The sequence below is a fragment of the Camarhynchus parvulus genome, chromosome 1 (assembly GCF_901933205.1).
Source record: "Camarhynchus parvulus chromosome 1, STF_HiC, whole genome shotgun sequence".
Classification (NCBI taxonomy): Eukaryota; Metazoa; Chordata; class Aves; order Passeriformes; family Thraupidae; genus Camarhynchus; species Camarhynchus parvulus.
In genome coordinates this window covers 23,874,880-23,899,739 of record NC_044571.1, presented here as the reverse complement: position 1 = coordinate 23,899,739, position 24,860 = coordinate 23,874,880, and the positions used below count along the sequence as shown (strand labels likewise).

Sequence of the window (24,860 nt, the reverse complement as noted above, 5' to 3'; positions counted from 1 at the left end):
ACTTTTGGTGGTATAATCTTTCTCACCCCTTCTCTGAAACTTACACATCTCTTCATGCATCTTCCACAGAATTTATAATGAAATTTTTTTCTTCTATCCTTAAGGAACAATGGAAATATTTAGGGGAATTTTACTGGTGTGGGGATGATACTGGGTGTTGTTCCCCTACAGTCCCTCTGCCTTGCCACATGCAGTCGAGTATCTGCAGCCTCCAAAGAGCAAGGGAGGATCCCTTTTGTTGTCGTGCTGCCAGAGCTTCAGCTGAACTCCCATACTAGTGGACTTTAACGTATGACACAGTGTTGCAACCCACCCTGCCCAGATGTCCCAAGAGCCTGTTGAATTCAGAGCTCCATCAGAGAGTTTTACATCTCTGCCCTTAAGTACAGCACTGCAACCTCCCCTCTGATTCTGCACATAGGTGCTCTGGCTACACCCGGGCAAGGCAGCAGCCGCCCCAGTGGCCAGCCCATCCTGTCCCTCATGTTTCACTGAAAAGGCTGGATAAAAAATCACCTGAGACATATGAACAACCATTCATAAGGATGAGGCACCAAATGAATTCATCTTCAAGCCCTTTACTCTGTTTGACCATGAAGGAAGAACACAGACCAATAAAAAGTTATTTACTTCTGCATAGAGAAGACTGCTGTGAATTGGGTACAGCTCCTCCTGGTGCAGGTATGAACACTTACAGTAATATGAGAAATGTCACCAGTGGGAATATCTCACTCCACAATAACCTTGGCACAAAACATCAAAATCATAAGCACAAGGACATGCACAAAACATGAAAAGCAGAAGCACCTATACATTTACAGAAAAAATGGGGTTCCAATCAGCTTCAATAGTATCTTTGAATATCTGAACAACTTGAAGAGCTTTGAAGAAGCTTTAATTTTCTGAAAACACACAGGTTTGTTAAACACCCAAGTGTTCTTAAGCAAAATCCCTTATGTATGAAATCAAAGAAAACACCTGTAAATTGTGTAACTTGATTTTCTAGCTTTATTATTTTTATTTTTAAATGAATAAAAAAATAATTTCCTATTTCAAAAGTCACTTTATGAGTCCAACATATGATCTTTTCCTATAAAATATACAAACAGCTCTGTCAGTGGATTACCACCATCACTTATTTGCCACAAATCTAAAATATTAGGTATGTTTTATCCATTGCTGTAAAAATTAAAATATTTTATAACATGAAGTTCAGATTATTTGTTATATTCCATTTTGTACAGAAAGCACCGGGCATGAGTCCAGCTGGTAACAAAAGCAACACTGCTTCAGTTTATTTGACACTTTCAGCTCTGCCCTTCAAGTGTCCTCAGCCTGCTTTGTATGTTCTTAAACGTAGAGCTGAAGCCACCTCCTTCCGGAAACAACACTCTTCTGTCGTCGGTTGGTCACAAGATTTTCGGGGTGAAGGAAGAGACGAGATGGGCTCCATGATCAGAAGGCTTGATTTATTATGTTATGATATATACATCTATTATACTATACTAAAAAGAAAAGAAAAGGAGAGTTTCCAGAAGCTGCTAACTACCTAAGAATAGAAAGTAAAGAATGATCAACAAACCTTGCTCTCTCGGACTGTGTCCGAGAGAGCTCAGTTCTGGATTGGCCATTATTTCCAAACACTCAATCTGGGCCAATCCAGAACTGACCTGTTGCATTCCACAGAAGCAGATAACCTATTGTTTACCTTTTGTTTCTGGGGCCTCAGCTTCCCAGAAGGAAAAAATCCTAAAGAAAGGATTTTTGTGAAAAGGATGTCTGTGACACTCTTCCATCCAGCATCCTCTGCTTATTTCTCACATGCTTAGCTCCCCTCAATTCACAAAGACTGGGAGAAAAACACAAACCACCATAAAAACCAGTACATTTGCATTTTATTTCTTTTCACCTCATGTCTGACATTACCAATATTTTTAAACCTGCATAAATTAATTTGCTTTCATGAATTATTGTTGTTTACAGTGTTGAAGAAGAATGTTTTATCTGATGGGATAGAAGTCATTACCACATGAACAAAGGAAATGTTCATAATCTGAAGGACAAGGCAATGATATCAGAGAGAGACTTTTCTACCTGACTAGGAGATTATTAGCAACTCTTGATAGGAATCATGAATGGTGCTCAGAGAGCATAAGGAGAGATCTAAGACGGAAAGAAAGATGTGCAAAATTCTGAGAATAAAGGAGAAAAAGGCATATGGGTGAAAACTTGTTTTCAATACACTTCATCAGAACTGGGATCAGGCCATTAAAGAGAAAGAGATGTGCCTGCAAAGACTAGAAAAAGACCTTCAGGAAAGAAAATGCTTTTGAGTAATCCCGCCTATAGTGGGTCCATGTACTGGGAAAGATTCTCTACCTCAGATCATTAAATTCAGACTTTCTAGGATGCCATTTTTGTAAAAGTGAAGGAGTTGTGTTTTTTTTTTTCCTCTGTAAGACTATCTTATTATTAGAATATACAATAACAGCAAAAATTTCAAAGAAAAGTTCATATACTGAAAATACATGGGCAATTATTTCATTTGGAGTATATTACCTTGGAAAGCATGCCTGGAATTGTTATGTACAGTAGACTGGAGTCAGGATAATATTAAATCCAATAAGTCATAGCAAACATAAGGCAAGAATGCTAGCACGTACTGCTGAGGGGATTAGGTGCAGCCTGTATTACATATAAAATCTTGAGAAGTTGTTTTACAGATCAAATTAATCCTCACTATTTGCTCTTATAAAAACAGTTTCTTATTTATTTGCTTGTTTTTTTTAATCAAAATATTTTTACAGCCAAAGAATTACAATGGAATGTATATTCAAGAATGGCCTTATTGTGTTCAGTCTCTAGTGTGAAATTCCCACAGATATAATGAGAGATCTGGGGTTGTGAGGGGAGCAAGGTCAGGCTGTGTAATCAAAAGGACAGAGATATCACCAGGACACCAGCTGCGCAGTGTACAAATTGTATTAGATAATTGGTCTTAAAGTGAAAACATTTAACTTTTTGGTAAAACAAACAGCAACTCCTACAACATAACCTTGTGGCTTATTGAATTTTTAAATAGACATTTTGTTTTAAAACATAATTACTAAAAGCCTGAATCAATGTCAAGTAAAGCGTCATGAAAATGTTTCCACTGACTAGTGGGTGTTAGATCCAGTGCAAGGTTTCTCAAACATCTTACTGAAGACAGTTCCACTCCTAATATATTATGCAAGCCTAGCAAGCACAGATACTGTAATTAGGGATATATAAAATTAGAAGTTATGTTAAGATCAGGGTGCTGAGATCTAACACAGGACTAAACGGTTTGGGGAAAGACAACTTGGATTGGGAAACTGGTAGCTAAGTAGGTAGATAAAAGGTTCCTGAGATGGAGAACGTACTCTTGGTCTGAGAACATAGAGATCTATTGGGTTAGATGAACAATTTGGTGTCCAGATCTGCACAGGGCACAACCTTCATGCTTCATGGAACAGATTATGTGCATTCACAGCAGTTACACTCTTCCACTTGCTACGCTTGGTATAGGTGACAGCCACCTGAAACACATTGTGAAATCACCTTTCCAGACCATGTGAGTCTCTGCAAATGACACCTAAAATTATTTTACACACAGGATGCAAGACAGAGTGAATGAGGTTGGTTACAGCTTGGTTGTCTGGATGTCATCTTGCAGTGGCATTTAGTACTTTTCTCAAGTCCTTTACCATCACCTTTCCCGACCAGTAACATTGTATCAGTGAGGGAGATAGAAATTATTGTGTTAAATGATAGAAAATGTGTTCCCAAAGGTGTTATAATCTCAAAAGGAAGAACAAAGTCTTCATTTTATCAAGAAAATGAAAATGTGTGCCCTGTACTCTGTGGTGATCAGTGATGGTAGCTGTGGCATACTTAATGTATTTTGCCTTCTGGTACTTGCCCTAAATCATAGCCTTTCTTAAGTTCTGGGATCCTGTGCACCAGGCAAACCTGGCAAATGAAACAGCACCAGCAGAGTCTGGTAGAGGAAATCCATTCCTAGGACAGAGGGAGACTGATGCTGCTAAAATCTGAAATACAGGTACCACAAGAAGGAAAATGGAACAGGGTCTAGGAGTGTGCTTTTGCTCTTCAAAGCCTGAGACTTGCCAAATCAGTAGAGCTGCTGCACTAGGTTTAAGTATTTCTGGAAGGGTGCTCTGAAGGTTACTTCAGCATTCCCAAGACCACCCAAAACTGTCTTAGCAGAGCGAAGCTGTTGGCAGGTGGGCTCATAGAAGGATGTTCTCCTGAGCTCAAGGGCAATAAAGATATGAATAGAAAGAGCACAGAGGGAATTTAGAGCATTTGGTCAGTTTTCCAAGGCACATGCCACATGCTTTTCTTTAAGTCCGACAGGAAAATCTGCAGCACAAGCTCTTTCATGCCACTACGCTGCTCAGAAAATTGTAATGAAACATAAATCCAAGGGGAATATGCTCAGTTACGGTTAAAGAAGTACTGCAGAGATTTTAGGATGCCCAAAAGCAAACCACTGAAAAAACCTAAAAATACATATAACAAAGTAAAACAGTAATGTCCATCTGCCCAATTAGAAAGAGGTTTATAAACTAATTTATGAGACTATACATCCAAATATTTGCTGGCTATGTTGGCAAGAAAGTAAATCTTGATCCTGATAAGACCTGTATGTGGTCTAAAAGACAGCAACAAATTATTTAAAGGGAATATAAAAATCAAGACAGAAACAATGTCTATATAAATAGACATTCTCTGTAAATACACAGAATCCTGATTCCTCATTGCAAAGTATACATAAGGTAAAGATTAAGAAGGAAGTAAGAATGGATTTAAATATAGCTGCCAAAACAAATTCTAATTATAATGTCTTAATGCTAATCTCTCTGGCATAGCAAGGACTTGCTCACAGAAACAAATTTTCATTGTCAAATATTGATCTTTCTGGAGTTTGTTTAAAACATGTTACCAATCATGATTTTTTTTGCAGCAGCACAAGTTTTAGTTAAGTGTCAGTTAGGTGTTTTTCCCCCCTGGCAATCAACAAAATCCATTTCCAACATCCATTCTAGCAACCATCACAGTACCACTAAGCATCAGATATGGTTTGGTTTTGGGCTAGAAGCCACATCTATAAAGACAATTTCACAAAAGGAAAATATCAGTCCCTGGCACTTTAATATTTGGGCCAACCCCAAAGTTACTGGACTTCTGTATCACCTTTAAAACTTCATTAGCACTCACGACAACAAACAAAAAACCCCCAAGTCTATGGCTTTCCTGAAATTCATGTCTTGGAGACTGTTTATACAACCAGAGGTCCGACCTCTAACTTCAAGTAGAAGTAGTGTTAAGTCTTAGAAAAAAAAAAAAGGGTGACCCTGTGTGTAACACTATAAATACATAGAAGTGGAGGGGAAAAGTAGATATGAAAGCTAAATTAAGAAAACTGAGGGCTGGTTTTCGTATGAAAATTTAAGGTAGCATAAGAAAGAAGCCTCACCAGGAAAGGTCACTATTTTGACGTCAGACAGACACATCTGTACAGACAGCAGCAGATCCAGAGATTACTTTCTGCTTAATTTCCAGATTGATCAAAAGTGAGTTTTTGAAATTGGCCTTTCCCTGTTGAGAACTGTAGCTGATGGTCATTTATATACCCATTTTAGGAACAGGATAAAAAGGAGTCTGGTAGGGTTTGGGTAGAATGCCAATTCACAAAAACCGGAAAATTTTGTGGAAACTTCCAAATATAAAGGAACCTCTTTTTTTGGAAAGGATTTCAAGTCCCAAAATAGATTTCCTGGTCAAAACACAACACAACACCAGAACAGACAACGGGGCAATGATCAATATATGACTTGGCTGCAAGAGGGGCAAGTCCTATCAAAAGCCTACCAGGTTTCCTGCCAGCTTGGCTGGTGACCTGAAAGGGAACAAAGCCTGCAGTGTCTCCAGGCAGTCCTGCCATCTGGACTGCCTCCACATCATGAATCCTGAGGTCTCTAGTGACTGCAGTTCCAGGAAAGCCCTCCCACAGAGGCATCTTGCAGGTCACTGTTTCAAGAATTCCCTGTGCTGGACGTCCTGGCTCCCATGACTGACTCCCACTAGACATGACAATGAGCAAGTGGCCTGAGAGAATAAGAAGACAAGGGCTGAGCCAAGAAACTTAGTCTTGGGCTTGAAGCTTCCTACAGAAACTGAACAAATGATCTTATTCCTAAGTAATTTTATCCCCTCTGTGGAAGGCTTGCTTCTGAAATGTGCCCTTTTTTTAGAAGAATTTTGTGGAAAATAAAAGTTCCAATGGATTATTAAATCTAATCCAAGCTAAATATTATATTAAACATCCATACTGTATCCCTAACAGCATCACTGAATCACAGAATATGCTGGGTTGGAAGGGATCCTCAAGGATCATCAAGTCCAACTCCTGGCTCTGTACAGCCACATCCCCAAGAATCACACCCTGTGCCTGGGAGCATTGTCCAAACACTTATTGAACTCTGTCAGGCTTGGTGCTGTGACCACTTCCCTGGGGAAACTGTTCCAGTGCCCAACCACCCCTCTGGGTGAAGAGCCTTTTTCTAATATCCAACCTAAATCCCCCCTGACACAACTCCAAACCATTCCCTTGGGTCCTGTCACTGATTACCACAGAGAAGAGATCAGTGCCTGCCCCTGCACTTTTCCTCAGGAGAAAGCTGTAACTGCAATGAGGTCTTCTCCCCTCAGCCTCCTCCAGGCTGAGCAGAACAAGTGACCTCAGCTGCTCCTCACACAGCTTCCCCTCAAGGCTCTTCACCATTCTTGTTACCCTTCTTTGGACACTCTCCAACAGTTCAATGTCTTTTTTATATTGTAGCACCCAAAAGTGCCCACAGCACTTGAGGTGAGGCCGCCCCAGCTCAGAGCAGAGCAGGACAATCCCCTCCCTTGCCCAGCTGGCCATGCTGTCCCTGATGCCCCCAGGACAGGGCTGGCCCTCCTGGCTGCCAGGGCGCTGCTGACTCATGGTCAACTTGCCACTGACCAGGAGCCCCAGGTCCCTTTCTGCAGCCACTGCTTTCCACCAGTGAAAAACTTGCTGCATTGTGAGAAAGATGGAAGATCATAACAGAGTGGCAAAGAAATTCTATTTGTGTGAAGAATACTTTTATTTTCTTCGTTCAATGGAACAAGAGGAAATTATGCCAAGACCACTATACAAAAACAATTTAGAAAACTGTCTGACAGTCAGATTCTTCCTTTTTACTACAATTCACTATAGCCTACCACTACCACTCCTCTCCCATTTAGGGTACAAGCATGACAGTCAAAGGTTCTTTTCCCAGGAAAAAGATTCTTTTCTGTAGGATGGCTGCAAAATGGACAAATCTTCACTGTAACGTGGCTTGGGTTTCTCTCTTTTTCAAAATCTAGCGATCATTTTTGTTAAAGTATCCCAAGTCCAGCTTTTTAGCGTTAATGTCTATCGAGGAAATAAAAAACTTTGGTAGTCACATTGTGCTCTTAGAAATTATCTCTGGCCTGCTGCTTTTCCTTCTCTTACTCATTACCTGACCAAGATAATAAATATGTGAATCCCTATGGCATTTTCTTACACAAAACACTCAAGTCTGTTCAAACTAGAAGATGACACGCTTATTTTCAGATTTATATCACTTTCAGACTCAAGTGAAATCACACATTCAAATGAAAATCACTGCAAAATCAGAGACAGGGTTTAATTGGAACTTGGGAGCATGTACATATCCCTTCTGCAAGCTGCCTGAGGCCTTTTTTTCACACTGTATCCCATCAGATGCTTAAGTTTGCAGTCTGTTTGCACACCCATTAAAATTTTATTTTTGGCTGGTAATGGTGTCCCCACATACATGGGCCTCGAAAAGTATGTTCAAGATTATAAAAAGATCCTCCTACTTTCATGAAAGAATATGCAGAAAGAGCAAACAAAAAGTAGCAGAAAAACAAGAAAAATATACTCCAGCATCACAAAATTGATTATTATTAAACACCTGTAATGATATCCATTTCAAATGGAGCCTCATAAGTGATCAAAGCCACGGTGTACGGAAGACTTCAAGCACGGACAGGAGAGCAGTCTTTTACCCTGATGTGTTGGGTGTCCAAAGACACGACAGTGTGCTAGATATAACCAAGTCCAAAGGGTAAAACAATGAAACTGAAGATAAAAATCTTAAACCACAGCAGAGCGGCTGCTTCCAACTGCTACATGCCCAGAAACAAATCAACTTTGGGCCTCTGCCTGTTTCTAAAAAATTAACCTGCATTTTTCACTCCTTTAGCCGACAGACACCAAGTGTTAACTACTGCACAGCTATGAAGGTTTAGCACATGGGATCCTCTGAACTGACATGGTCATTGCCCCTTTTTAGCTCATTTTCTTTGCCAGGACCTGCGGCCAACCTGCCAGAAGCCGGCTGTTTCATCCCTGCTATAGAGCCAGTTGCCAAACAGCTGCCATGGCAAACAGCATCGAAACTCTACTGCTAGTGAGTTAACTATTCAAGTATTTTTAAAATGTGGGAGAGGTGATTTAAAACTATACATAATGCAGAACCACACACACTTATGTTTGCACTGGAATTATCATGCCTCGGAGACGCTCGATGGAACGTTAGGTCAGCAGCTATAACAAGTCATGTCATTTGCTTTGCTGATTTTAATTCTCATGCAGTGACAGATATTCCTTGTCAGATGGCTTACTAGCTATTTTCCATCTTGTGTATGGTAAATTGCAATGTAATTCTCAATCCACATTAATTCTATACCACAGTTAATGACAAATGAGTTAATCATGATGAAATCTTTGCAGAGGTTCCTTTGGGTTACCTACTTAAGCTACTGTCAGCATTACACAGTCATCACACTCAAATTAAAGGATCATTATGGCATATATTGAATATTTGGATTCACAGCAGGTAAATTCTGTTCAAAACATCTAGGATGCTGAGAAACAGTCTCCTTGATCCCCCTCTCCAAAACAGCACCAGCAGGAGAAAACCCCATGGTATTACCACATTAAAATATTCCTAGAATGACCTGCTTTATATTTACTTCTAGAGTGCTCTTGAGACTGCTTCCTATTTCACATCAGTGCCTAGTAATAACATGATCACTTGGTACCCAGTAATCACATCACTCTTACACTGCCACTCTTACAAATCCCCAGTTCCCCAATGCAGAAGACATTATAGCCTGTACTGCAACAGCCCCAAAAGAAAAGACTGCAAGTTGTTTCCTTTCACTATCATCACCAGCAACTCTATCCTGACACAATGAGCAACTGGATGCTGCAGGAAACACAAAGTCTGTTCTTTTTTCTGCAAGTGTCCTCTGCAAGGTGTTGTTAACTAGAGGTGGACTGAAAATTTTCCATGACACACACTAAATAGCATCCTTAAGTGCAATTCCTAGGAGGCAGGTTACGTATACAGATGACTGCCCTCAAGGACCCTCAGGCAACACTCCTTACAGCAGCACAGAAATAAACACTAAAATCCTCAGTTCTTGGGGAAAAGTTGTTCAATTATCTCAATCCTTAGGGGACCATGGTATAATGTAACTGTATGCTTCAATTCACTTCCCTGAATACTTCTAATTTCACCTACTCTAGATTTGTGCAAAGAAACAGGTAGGGTGTAAATATCAAGACTTAACTTTCTGTTCAGCTGGACCAAGCAGAAACCATGACAGTGGTACAAATCAGTGGCAGGAAGAACTGGGACCATACCCATACCTAACCAATTCTTAAATCCACAAAAGAAATACCCAGATGCATGTTCAGGCCTCTCAGGGCTCATATTTTTTATGACTCTCATTGAAATGCTTTGTATCTGACTACATATGGAGGCCAGGGCCTTTAGCTCCCTGCACCATTAGCAGCTGCTTTGGCACCTGCTCCAGCATCACTGCTCTCCACTTGCCCAGAAGCCAACTTGCCCCACTCACACTCTTCCAAGGCCTTACTCACAAAGCTGGTGCCCAGCACCTCTGGGACACCCCACATCCACTGGGCAGCCTGGTGCTCACCTCCCTTCCCTTGCCTGACACAGCACCAGCTCCTGCTCTCCTGGTGACTGACTGCCACTCCCAAGGGTCTGAAAGGTTAGAAGAAGAAAAATCCCCACAGTGCTTCGAAGTATAGCAATCATTTAACCCTACTAAATCTTCCTGTGTCACAGACAGCAAACAGCAACAGTGAAGGGTAAGACTAGAAAAGTAGAAAAGGCGAGGAACGAAAAATAAAAATCAGTGCTCGTTTTTTTTTTTTACCTCTTGCTTTGGGATACCCTCCAAATTAACAAAATTTTCTCTGGATAAGATCAAATATTAACAGGAAGGCCATACTGAATTAACAGCTTATGACTCAGGCGTTGCAGAAGTACTTGGCAGGAAGGAAACACATCAGCTAAGCAACTAAGGTAAGTGATTTCTCCTTAAATACAACTTGAGCAACAAGGTATGACTCTATAATCAGAATAGAGTTGTTTGAGAATGGCACACTTCAATACTTCTCCCTTATATAACAAATATTCATCATTAAAAATATATTATGCACTTGTATGTGTTTGTGGGTATTTTATTATTTTGAGTTTGTTTGTTTCTTTTTGATACAATCTTGAAGCACTGGTATGAGCCTACTGTGAACATCACAGCACTCTGAAAAAAAATATTGGATTAGAAGTGACCTGCTTACTGTGTTCTGGGTGAGTAGATTTAAACAGAACACAAATATTCCCATTGGGAACTACTTTCCTGGCTTAGCTTGAAAGAGTCCAATGCCTGAATCCTGTTAAACAAAAAAATAAGACCAAAGTCAAGAGTACCCAAAAGAAAAGAGAATTTAAAAATAAAACAAAACAAAGACACCCAGCATGACCCATGGACTGCCCCAGTGACAGTTTCACAGCATTCTACAGTCACACCGTGACATACAGTTCTAACACTTTTCATTAACAAGAAGATACTATTTTTTTTTTGTTCAATTGTGCCAAAAGAAGAAGAGAAAGAAGTTTTAGCTTTGAAAACATGGCTGTGAGTCCCAAACTGAGCTATAGTATCAAGAACACTGCTAACACAATTATACCTGCATTAGAAGTCTACTAAAAAAAAAACCAAAAAAGACCAATAGATGAACTAACTCTTTAAGGTGACTGAAATACACACGCAATCACATTTCCTTTGAGAAGTGCCACCACAGGAAGATAAAGTAATAGAACAGGTAAGAGATCCTTGATTTGGAAAAAAAAATAACCCAAAAACCTAAATCTTTTCCCTCATTAAAAACAGTCTTCCAGAAACAGTCTCACTTCAAAGCTCTTTCTGTTTACACAGTAGTAAAACTTGCATGTACTGTATTACTGGTCCACAGTTCTACAACTACCAAAAATATTCTTTTATGAGCTTAAAAATCCAGTTACATACAAAATTACTCATCTAGATGTGAATTTATTAAATAACAATGAACATCATAAGCCACTGTAACAAAACAAGCTTTTCAGCTTGCTATCTAAAGCAAAGACAATGGAGGAAAGTGTTTGCCAAAAATGTGACAAATGTCCATTTTCTCTGCTATTTTTCTACAAGTGTTATTAACATAGAAAGCAAACACAAAGTCTTAAAATATGCCAAACAGCATCCATGTAAGATAACTTTGCATTGTGTAGGACTTCTAAGACAAAACTCCAGCATAAGGCTGTCAGAATAATAGCTCCAAAGGGCCCATTTACATTTTCCTAGCAGCTAATGAATTGCCATGGAAAATGGCAGCAGGCAAGCTTATGGGAAGCATCTTTAAATCTGTTTTTCCTTTTTCAGAACTATGAGCCCAAGTGCTTTGCTTGGGAGTGAAACACTCCCTGTTGGCTTCTAACAAAGACTGAAAGAATCCCAGTGTACCTTTGGAAGAAAAAATCATGGAAGTAGCATTCATTTGTCACACACAAAGGGAAAATGAAAGAAAAAGGGCATGGACAGTTTAGCCTGCATTTTATAATGTTTACTATAGGTGCTTAAAAGAAAACTATATGCAATAGGAAAGAGTATTGACTATAATTTTTTACGTGCCAATAGTTACTCTGAGACAGCAAACCTGATAGAATTGATGCAGTGCCTAGATTACAGCTGAATTGTACTCAAAAGCCTCTGTACAAGACAATAACATATCCTAATTAGCTCTAATAAAAGCCACTTTAAAGGCACAGCTCTTCATAGCCCTCTTTTGACCTCCAAGCAAACAGAGGAGAATATGAATACTGGAAACAAATTAATTATATGGAACATTGATTGCTTTCTATCCAAATAGTATAAACCAGTTTAGTCTTAAGAGGGAAAACAGAAACTGACCTTGTATAATAGGAAAATGGGGTATAAAATAAAGACTGACTGCTTTTTGGATGCTGACGTGAGGTCTGGGTCTCTAGTTTACTCAGTCTAGGACATTTCGATAAGATGATTGCAAAACTGTAATAGTGAAAGCTAAACATCATTACACTCATGAAACACAGTTGATTAAGCCTTTAACTAGCCAGAAGAGCTTGGGATACATGAGTGTTGGTGACAAAAGAAAGCTTATGCAAAGTTGATGACCTGGGATATGACCTAGCCCGATTAGTAAGGAAACAGCATAGCACTTTTACAGGGAAAATCAAAAGAAATTTGTAAGGAGCAACTTAAAAATCTTCCTTCCTGAGAGTTTCCACTGTAATTTAACAGTACACAGTGTAACTCACTCCTCGCTCTCCTCCCTTCCTCCCCCTGCATTAGCTTCTATTGTTCAATCATCCAAAACTCCCAAGAAAAACTTTCTCACAACAGCTCCAGAGAAAGAATCCAACAAATGAACAAGAGTCTTACTGTCTGTGCTTCTCTTCCACAGTTACCATTGCCCCTTCCTTTCTTAATCATAGGCAACAGACATGATTCAAGTATTAAGGAATGATTAAATTATCAAAGCAAATAAATTATGTCAGAACTGCAGAATATCAAAGCATGTCATGGCACTTAGGTCTGGGCAAGCACCTCTGCCACATCATTACTATGCAATGGGATAAACCTGAGTGTACAACAATCCTTGCCCTCGGGAATAAACCCAAGGCCATTGCCCGCATGGGAATGACAGCGTATTGTGGCCAGATCACTAAACAAAAAATTAAGAGAGCAGAACTGTAGACATATTACAACACAAGAGTATTCACTTAAGCACAACATCAACAGCTTGACAAGCCATGCCTCATTGCACTTTTGTTCCTTTCCACTCAATCTTTCCTCACAGACAAAGTGCTTGTGAGGACAGCTATATCCAAAGATATGTAGGAGCACCCAGGTGAGACAAAGTTAGAGAGCACTGAGACAGAAAGATGACTTAATGCCATCTCACTGCTGTTTCAATCCCAATTTTGCAATTACAGAGAGCATAATTTTGATCATATGGTCATAACACCTGGGATTCCAAGCCAGAGACATCTTTTATTTTTTCCCTTTTCTGTTTTTCACATAAACCTCCATCAAGTTTCTAGGGACTGCAGCACCAATTTCTAATGGCACAGGCATCTTTCTTTTCAGCTGTCAAAAAAAAAAAAAGTATTCTGCTGAGAATTTGTGCTTCACTGCTTCCATTCTGTTATTTAACAATGATAAATAAGCATCAACATTTGACTCCGCAGTCTGACTGAGACCTTTATTATTGTCATGCTGTTTTTCACTGATCAATTCTCCTGTAAAAGTAAGAATCCAAAGTGGCACAAGTACTCCTGAGGTCCAAACTGACTCATGTCCCGTCTTCAGCCACATTTCAGTGGACAGGAATTTAAGCAGCTTATATAAATTACATACATTTTATTCTCCACTGACAATTTCATAGAAAACTACTTTGCTCCCAGGCTGGTATTTGCCTTATACCCAAAAAGCATGTACTTCTGGGGGAAAGATTATACACCTAAAATTTTGAGCAAAAGACTTCTCTCAAGACCAGCATACAAAGTAAGTTTGGACATTTTTACACTGCTGTACATTTAAATGCATCCTCTAAGATCAGTTCTTCTGGATAATATCTTAGAAATTGCCACCTCAATGTTTCTAAAGGAGATCCTATTTGTTTGAAAGCTCCCCTTTAAATTAACTTCAGGACTGGGAGTGCATTTTCCACAATGCTTGCTTTTTCAGGAAACATCATCTAAAGGTCTAACTCTATTGATTGCAGTTCCTGTTTTGCCTGAGACTAAACTGGCCATCCTTGTTTTATTCATCAGGACTCATTCCCAGAAGCATGCTTTAGCCAGAACCTGAATACCAGACTACCAGCAACGTGCAGCACAAGAGTAATGGAGTTCCAACTAGGCTTGGACTGTCTACACCTTAAATATCCAAATTCCTTCAAAGTGCTGCAAAACCTTTGAATGACTTCAGGCGAGTTATTTCACTACACCTTAGTCATCTTTCACAAAATTGAAATACCTACACAAGCCTTCTACATAGGAGTTACACATGCAGCAGAAGCCCAAAGTGCTCTGAGGCAGTTTCAGGGATTATTTTAATAATGCTTCTGAGAAAATTCTATTGAAGAACAACTTCAGTGGATAATTTTTATCAAAAATTTGTATTCTGAACAACTCACACAAGACAAAGTATGCTCTGACAAATAAGAAGAATCATTATCCCCCACCCTGTCATAATTATCCTTATTTCTTTTGGGGAAGCACAGGTTTCCCCAAAACACTGTCACTGTATTGATCTATTTAGCCCATTTAGCTCCAGCTGGGGCCATTAGTCTAAGAAAAAATAAAAACATTGCAGGCACTCATTCTTCACCTGATACTTACCTTATCTCCAGCTGTTTTCAAATAATTTCCTGAACTTTGTAGGATCTCTTACTGCTACTGAGTAACCTCTAGAGATTCCTCTTCAGAGCACTTGATCTGCCTCCCTTTAAAGTCATGCAATTCAAAGGTGGGAGGGATATACTCCTCTTGCCTCCTCCCCTCAAAAAGAAAAAAGTTATTTCAAACACAGTGTGCTAGCACGTGCCCTGCCTCAGCAGACTGTTCTGAGTTTTTCCACTTAATTGCCAATATCTTTATGCTCCTGACCATAGTGCTCTAGAGTGAAGACTAAAGCACCAAGTATTCAGTTCTGGACCCAAAACTCCAAAACCTCCTGAACAAAAGATAATAACACCATAGTTAAAACCATGGTAAGTCATTAGAAACACTTCACTACTACTATGACAGAAAACTTGGCATAGTGTTAAAGTACAATGAACAAAGCAACAGAAACACTCCCACAGTATTAAACAGTGGGAACAAAAACACACAGACAAATGATGGATTGTTCACAAAGCAGATTGCAATATTGTTTACAATTACAATCTCACACCATTCTCCAAATGTTCTTCCTAGCACTGCTGGCTGCTTGGCATTATAACAAACTTTCTTGAAGGCTAAATTGTACCAGAAAACTACTGGTATTTTGCATATTTGTTAAGTGCCTCACATCTCACACCACTGATCTATCAGAAGAAAGTTCCGATTAAGAAGAATCCCCCTTCATGATTTTTCTACTTACAGTGATATAGGTTCAAATTCAGTTAATGTAATGTAAATGGTATCTGCTTGATTCAGCAGGATCTGGGTATAGGCATGATTCTAAGGTTAACTTTTCAACTTTTTAAAAAATCATTGGGTATAGACCACAAATGCATCAAAAATTTAAAAAAAAAAACCTTTTTCCTTTTGTTAACTGAAATTCTTATTAAAAGTCAAGAAGTCTTAAGAAAGGGGTATTTCCATGGAATGTTGTCATTTATATATTGCCAGTCTAATACATAAGTTCTCTTTCTACTGTGAAAACAACTTACAGATATGCTGTCTAAGCCATCACATTGCATCTTGAGCTCTTCCTTGTAACCAAGACTCAAGGAAAATGTGTAAGCTTGACTTATATTTCATGAATTAACTAAATGTCAATAGAAGGAAAAAGAAATAATTTTATTCAAAGAGAATTCAGGAAGTAAAACCAATACAAAGTTTTTAGGAAGCATAATAATGCGTAAAAAAATCTATTAAAGGTAATCAATGAAGAACTTTTTAACATGTCAGCAAACACAAAGAACCTTGGCCATCCAAAAATATATAAAATTATCCTCTAGGGGAGTTGTATACAATGTGTAGCAGTTATGGCTGATGGGCTCATGTGTGAAAGGTAGGAAAAAAGGTCTTTTGATTTAAAAATGAAAAAATTAGTTTTGCAGTTATAGAATCACCTCTAGACCACAAGTGTTTTAAAAATAATTAAGAACCTAAATTAATTAGAGCAGAACATACAGAAGTAAAATGAAGAAACAAAAGAAAAAAATATCTAGTTTACAATACCATATTGCAGGATAATCATAAAAGGAATGAATGAAGAAGAAAATGTTGGGCTTGGGGATTTTTTCAATTTACAATGCAATGCAATTTTTTTTTTAAAGCCTGAATGCCTTTTCCTCGTGTATCTCTACTGTAGCATTCTATTTGAGTTGCTTTATATCTGTCTGACCTCACCAAGACAGTTTTCCATTACTACAGTGTCATATGATAACAGCCCATTGCTGTTGTGCAACCTTGAGAGAAGTAACGACACAAGGGAATAACATACATGACACATGTATCACCTTGTCAAATATCTTTTGGAACAGGCTTTATTGTAATTTCAAATCACTTCTTCCAACCTTTTTCCTCCACTATTCTATTTTGGCAGCCACTTCAGAGTAGCTTGAGGAATAGTCACTCCTCCATTCAGCTCCATTCAGAAATGGAGCTACTAAGAAACTCTCTGGCAAAACAAGAGTCACAGCAGAAAGAGCCATCAGCTGATTCTAACCTGATTTAATGAACCACCTTTCAAAGAACTGAAATGAAATCTTGCCTGACTTACCAGTAGGTGGCTGGAAGTCTCGAGTACCAACACGCCCAAAGTTGGAGTAGCCAGCCATGAGGAGGCACTTTGGACATCCCCTTTACTTAACCTGCACCAGTGCCAGAGATCCTGAAGCTTCTAATTATCTTGACTGCAGGTGTCCAGAGCTCTGACAGCTCAGGGAGCCTCTCACAGCATGAGAAACCTGTTCTGGCTGCACAGCCTGAGCCACTTGAAGCTGCATTTGCTAGGCCAAGTAGTTTCACACATGCTGGTGATGTTCATATAGAATTAAAAGTTGCTACATAGCAGGCCTGGCAAACAGGCTAATACTGGAAAGGCAATATCCTGTTTTTCTTCATTTGCCTTCTTTACTGGATTTACATGGCAAGATGCTATCAGTGGGGCATGCTACTGCTCTGTTTTAACCCATGATGGTAACAGATATCCCTTATCTGGACCTACTAGATTTATCTTACTTTCTTCATTTCCTGCTGAAAAAGGCAAGGGAGAGAGCAGCTGGGTGGGCATCCAGCAGGCAAACAGGGTCAAATCACCCCATCTTCAGTGTGTTCTTTCCCAAAAATCCATTTTTAAGAAGTGAGGGAGTTGTTAAAGAACCCCAATTCCAAGAGAGACATACAGCATGACTGAAATTTTTCTTTTCTCCTCCTTCATAGCTAAACTTCACCACTTTCAATCATCTTTTCATGAAAAATGGTAACTTTATAGTGGAAAGCATATATTTCACAGTCCTAGTAGAAGGAGTAGTACTGCTGCTTACATTTACTAACAATAATTAACTACGAACATTTACTAAGAATAGTTAATTTCTAAAGAGTAAAAAGTGATGACTGAAGGCTATTAACCAGGACTAACAACACAACAGAACAGTTTTTAATTATCAAAATTGTCCTAGCTATTATTTTTATAATATAAGATATAATTTTCTTTTGAAGAATCCACAAGGTGGCCACAGTTGCGTAGGAAACCCAGTTTCTAAAGCATACATTGAAAAAACATTCTAATGCATGATGTACCTAACATGAATTATACACCCAATGCAATACTCATTCATTTTGGAATAGGCTCACATGAGAATATCAAATCCAAGACTACTAAATGTTTCCCAAAGTCTAGTCTTGCATCTGGCCAGGTTCAGATATGCAGACAGGTTCAAGAGCCATAACTTATTTTGCTGCATAGAGTAGCTGGCTCCAGCTGCTGGCATCCACTGACGGAGAAGCTAAAAGACCTTGAGGATTATGTGGGCATAATCACAGGATTGAGGCTTTATTCATGCCTGTATAGGCCCTTGCACTTAAGTTTTATGCTATTATTTCAACTTAATATTCTGGGCTTACACCTAAGTCACTTTGTTTAAATTGTGGGCTTTTATTATTTTTGTGCACACCTTGTATACTCCATGAAATTGGATTGCTACAACCACACACACATATCATAGTTGTACAATATTTAAAAAAGGTACATATAGTCCAAGCACAAGGCAAATCCAATACTGCGATAGAATAAAACAGGGTAAGATCTTGTTTTTAAGAAAAGATGCTGTGAATACGGAAAAGTGGACTGTGCAACCATCTTCCCCAGCTTCCACTGCTGCTTTCCCCTATTTAAGGGGTGGCTTCTTTCCCAGATCTTCACTATTATACCCTTAACCAACATAACTGGAGGGGTTGCTACCTGTCATACAAGTCAGTCAAACAGGCTATTTTATAAAGACTTTGGACAAAGTTACAAAAAGTGGTCTAGACCACCTTGACAAAATTCAGCAAACAACTGGCTACGTGTCTGTCAGCTGGCATTTTGGCAGTGAGCAGTGTCTGGTGTAACTGGCAAAGCCATCTCCCAAATTGTATGAACTGCAGGAGTGCATCCAGTAATTTTCCTGGTCTGCAGGATAAAATACATCTCCATGATAAATGAGCAAACAGATTTTATGCAGGTGAAAGGAAAAAAAGAGGAATGATGGCAGAGAGCTTCACTGAAGTGGACAGCAGGTCCATCAGGCTGGGAGCAGGCAGAGCTGCCCACTGCCATCTGCTTTCACTGGTGGGAGCACCAGTGGGGATGCTGCCATCTGTGTGCAGCCTGTGCAAACCAGGGCAGGGGAGAACAATTCCTGGAGTTAGGGGCTGTCCTGCTTCCAGCACTTCCTTTGGCCACCAGCTTGATCCCAGCCTTGGAAAGATGGTTTTGTGATAAAGTTCATTTACCCCCATGAAGGAGTAAAGTCAGGATCTGCCTCTGCAGACTGTATTACATCAGTCTTGGTCAGCTCCTTTTCCCCACAGCCTCATAAACATTGATCTTGTCTCAAGCTCCCATACAGGACCCTGTAGGATATCCTTCACCTCCCAGCAGAGACACATGCATATTAATGATACCTAAACATAACTCTATGAAGACTTTGATGAAAAATGCTCATGCTAATACTAAAATGAGCCTTATTTTCCTCTCAGTCATACTTATTTAGTTCCTACTAAAAGCCAGCATCTTGTTAGTTTTACACATCTCTCCTTTTCCCAGTTTCCTACAAGAATGGCAGTCACAGACCACTACACCCTATGGTTTGGCATGGAGAATTCAAAGTTCAGAAGTACCCTTTTCTTAAGTGACAATCTGATTTAGTCGTCTACTCTTTCTTTGCATCTCTCAACACGCTTTCAGGTTTGTTCCTACATAACCCAAGCCTTTTTTCTTGCACTTCCTTCGATTTCAAGCAAGTTAAACATAAAACAACACAGGGAAAAAAGAATAATTTTAAAACTGTCCTTTTCAAACCAGGAATGAGGATTTTTTTTTCTACAGCAACCTAGTAATAACTGGGTTATTACTATTATTGTTCACGAATAACTATTGGTAAATAAAAGACATGGGAAAGTTAGGAAACAAAAGTATTATACAAACCTCCATCAAAACTAGCAAGAAGACCCTTATGCACCCTTAGTCTTTCTGTAATAAGATAGCAGTGCACTCAGTGAATAGTGTTATCACCAAAGTGAGGTCTTTTTGCACTTGTTTTAAAGCAGGTAGATAAAGTTATAATCTCACTGCTCAGTGGACACTGTAGATTATATTCTTTTACTATATATGGAACCCAGGTAGATGGTTAATATCTTGAAACATGTCCCAAAGGAGAGAGCAAAACAAAATAGTGAGGGATAGAATTGCAGTTCTGTGTCTCATAAGTAAAATTCTATTCAGTTAGTTTTTTCAAAATGTATTTATTGTCTTTCATAAAAACTTGGAAGTAAAACACAGACCTCAATAGACTCAAATGATCACATTGGGAAAATATGCAGATATTGTATTCAACAGTAATGTCATAACAAAACTTAGGCTGTGTGGGGAAGAAGAATATAGAAAGGAGGCAGTAATAAGGAAACTGCCTTAGTGATACAAAGAAAACATCAGCAGCCTCAATAGGCTGCTTCTTTTTAAATCAGTGAAAGGGAGGTGAGGTTGGCTCTAGACTGTACTCTGTGTTTTCTACTGTACAGGAGCTCCCAAACATGGATCAAGAAAGATGATCCCTAGCTTATGATGGCTTTCAGATCTCTAGGTACTTCACATCCCACTGGGACTTCAATTTCCCATATACATATACTCTGATGACAACAATTTTCAAATTTATTGAACAAAATTATGCTAAACAGTGGGTACACATGGCTATCATCCTCACCCTAAAGACTTAATAGTCTCAGTCCAAAGAAGCACCCTGAACATAAATATCCTGGGATGATTGAAGAAGTCTCTGCAAACCAAGAGGGTGGGCACTAGTTTGAGACATTTATAACAGCCTATTTTAACAAAGGCATACACTTCAGCCACCCATACTTGGTCACATTTCTGGGGATATTTCTTCCACATGAAGAAATATGCCATGAATTCAAATGCTGCAAACCACTTTTTTTTTCTTCCTCTAAAAAAACACCTGAGGATTTAGTTTCAAACGACTGTCCTCCACTTATGGAATTGTTTTAATCAATAATAAGACACCAAGACCACTGGTTCAACCAATATCACATAGAGCAAAGAACCCCTTTAGAGTTTTCTGTTGCTTAAGTCTTTGTTGTCAAGTGATGCTAAAAGGTATCCAGGGGAAAACCTACTCTTAAGCAGCTCCACCGTTGAAGGAATTCATAGCTCCTTGTTCTATATTCCCTTCCAGGGAAGGAATACATTAACCAGAATTTTGTTTAGATCCCAATACTCTCATACACACATTTGAAAAGTAGACATCTCATGGTCAGCAGTGTGAATTGTCATCACAATTCATTATACACAGAGGTAGCTGCCTCTGGTACACAGCAGAAATAAAGCAAAACAAGAACCCACCCCCTCAAAAACAAGCAAAAAACCATCAAAAGCCCCAAAACAATAAATTAATATCTTATTCTGGCATGAACATGTGATCAAAATTATTAAGTTACTGTAACCTGATGCTTGTCACCTAGGTAGCAGTATGTGCAGTTTCAGCCCTTCACACTGACTTCCAGTGCATTTTACTCTGCATTTAGAAGGCCTAGAAGCACATACACTGATTTTGGCTGATGATGCCTTTCTATAGTACTGCAACTGAATCGCTTGAAACTGCATGCCCACAACTGCTGATAAGTTAGCATAAAACCATCTTGCTTTGTCTAGCTTGCTTGGGAACAGAAGGATTGATATTTTGAGGTAGGTATATAGACTGCAAGCAGTGAATCTAAGGTGATTTCCTTTAGTGTCTGGAACACAGTAGGTTTATAAATCACAGTGTTTCACTACAAAAGGCAATGGCTATTTTGGCCAAAAGCAGTATCTGTTGTTTATTATTTGGTTTTGTGAATCAGTAAAGAGTGTGAGTTAAGCTGAAAGGTTTTAGGCTGAGATTCCCTTACAGAGTAATCATAATGCCTGTCAAAGCCCCCCAAATGCCTGTAATAAATGTCAGTCTCCTGTGCCAATTGGGAAGTTCTGAATTTGCAAAACCTCTCTCCTCAACTATTGTAATAGCACCACAGGAACCATCTAGAAGAAGTCTTGGCATCTTCCTAGGCAGTTAAAAGGAAGATCACTATGTCTTACCATATTCTCTCAGCAGTATTTCATTTCAAACCTTTTTTTTTTCATCCAAAACAATTTATCATAAAACCCTTGTGACCACTGTGAGCAAACAAAAGAAAAATCAAAAAAACAGTTCAGATCACCTAGCACACCACTTTGTCTCTGCCATTGACAACTGAGGAGCTGTTTAGGCTTCCCGCCTTCCTTTCTCCCATGTACTTAAGCTTATTCCCTAAATAATCCCTGCATTGGCCATCACATATCAAAAATTACTGTAGTGTGCTTCTGTCTATTCCTTTCAGTATCTGTTGGCCTACTGCCCATTAATTTGTTGATTTTCTGTTTCTTTTGGTTTTCTTCTTTTATAATGTTACATTATCTGCATTCACAAGCTCTTACAGTAAGGAAAAAAAAAAGTTATTTTCATCTGTTTTAAGCCTATCTCCTCCAAAGTTCAAATGCCTACAGCTCCAGTAATAGCCCTATGATGTTGAACTTCACTCATCTTCTCCCTGTAACTCTAGTCCCTAAAGACAGCTGCTTCCCCTTCATCATTTTAGTGGCCCCTCTCTGTTCCTCTACTGCCCTTCCTGGGGTGTGAAACTGCACACAAGAGCCAGGATTTGGGCACATTACTGGTGTACAGCACAGCAAAGCACAGAGCAGACACTCTGTCTTGTTCTCAACACCCTTCAGGATGATGCCAAACATTTTAACAACTTTTTTGAATTGTTGATGATGACTCCAGGACCTTTAAAAGGGCAGCTGTCAAAATCCTAGTAGAATTCTCCCAGGGTGACATGCATGAGATAGTTCATGTTTGTAGTAGCCTGTAAGCGGAATAGTAGCCTGTGTTCTCTTTGGCTCTGGTTTTCCTCGCCAGACAAACAAATTCAAATGAAAATGTGATTCCTGACACAGTGATGCTGTCAGGAGAGGCAGCTGCAGTGTCACCTGCCTTTGTACCCTGCCTAGAGCTAGCAAGACACACCATACAGGTGCAGAAAGCTGAAAAAAAGTTCTTCAGGATGGGCAACATCAAGCAGGAAGGTCTTGATGATGCAGGGCTAGATGATGCAGGCTTAACAGTCTATGACAGCCCTTTCATGAACTACAATCAGCTTTCTGCATTTTCCTCTTTGAATTACTGAGCGCATCTCATATATTAATATATCACATAGCATATATCATAAGAGTTTTAAAGTTACCATCTGTAGAGAGTGAGGATAATAATACTATTTCAAATTTCAATATTGTAAAATATTTTCAGTGCTTTGTTTTGAATATTAAATAAATAAAACTGAAGTTACATTTAAAATTTCTGCCTTCTCACTGTCAGTCAGATTGACTGAGCATTAAGTTTGGATCACTCTAAAATGTCAATGGCATGGTGCTCTCCCTCCTTAGTGTCACCTCCTTGCTTGCAGTTACTCCTTTTTCTTCATTAGGAACAGAATACCAAGACAAATTAATTCCTTTTACTAGAGTGAAAAGAAAAATCATGTCTTTAAAAGGTCACTGTTTATAGTGTTATTATAACTTCTTACAATCCAATCACTTAACAGGAAATTGAACCCATTTAAAAAAAATCTGATTCAAGGTATTTACATAGTATGCATTAACAAAGCATCCAATAATTTAGCTTTCTCCAGAATGGTTGAACTCACAGTAAAGCAAGTCAGATCATTATTACAGCAATATCCAGAGGATTAGCTATCCCCTACCTGAGGCTCATCAAAAAGTGTTATGAGGTTGGAAAAGCCATCCAACAGCTGAGCTGAATTAAGTCAGCCTGTGTAAGAAAGTTAAGATGCATCAGCTACAGGCAGAAAGCTGACAACGAGGAGCAGAAGCGAATTGTAAGTCAAAGTGAACAGAACAGAAACCTCTGGGTAGTACAGATGGGTCTTCAGCAGGAGAGGCAAGGTTAGGAGAAAGTCTTGACTGGTTTTTGCACAGCCATGTGAAAAAGCTGAAGCCCAGAGAAAAAGAGTCTGGGCATGGTGCCATGCCTTCCTGAGCTCAGAGGGCAGCCTGCCAGCCTATACTTCTAAGTCACAACAGATCTCTCTTGACAGCATGTCTGTGAAAGAGGAGTATTATTAATTCTCTCATTTTAAGAAGGCACAATCTTCCTCTCCTCAGGGTAAAAGGAAAGGCTGTAGGGAAATATGATTAGGATCTTATATTTTATTCAGTTCTGAATAAAATTTCCTATTTAAACTAGGTCTCCCAGGATGTAAGATCGGGGGAGGGGAGTTCATAGGGAGCCTGGTTTTGGTGGAAGAAAGGGAAGATGGAAGAAGAAATCTCCTGGGTGTTTTTTCATTCAACCTTCAGAGAGAAAAATTGGCATCAATTTTGATTTGTCTCTTTGGGGAAAAAGAAATAATTGTTGTGTTCTGCTGCATTATTTCAGCTTCAAAACTAAAATGCCCACTTTCTTCATCTGTAAGTACATATCATCTGATTTTTCACAGTATCAACAGTTTGTGCAGAAAAAAATCAATGCCCTAAGAAAACAGAAGGAAGAGGGAGAATTAAAAATGCTCATATAAAATAAAGTTTTACAGAATAAAACAATGCTGTTCTTCAGTATCAACAACAACAAAAAAGTATCTTGAAAAGGAATTTTATCCCTCTCATACCTCCAGAGCAACATAAAGCACTGATAAATATCCTCAGTGGGTGCTCGATCTCTGCAGCTGCCCCGTTGTGGTATTGCCACTTCCTTGGAGAAGCATTTCCTCCCAGATGCACAGAGCAACTTACACAGTGGTTGATTCAGCTGTCCCAATTTCTGAACTACACTCTGAATATCTTTCACAATAATTAGAAGTAACTTT

General features: G+C 39.1%; 1 protein-coding gene across 3 annotated transcripts in view; it reads right to left on the bottom strand.

Moving 5' to 3' along the window:
* Positions 1 to 24,860, bottom strand: part of MYO16 (myosin XVI) — a 358,619-nt gene that overhangs the window by 297,730 nt on the left and 36,029 nt on the right. The window lies entirely within an intron of this gene.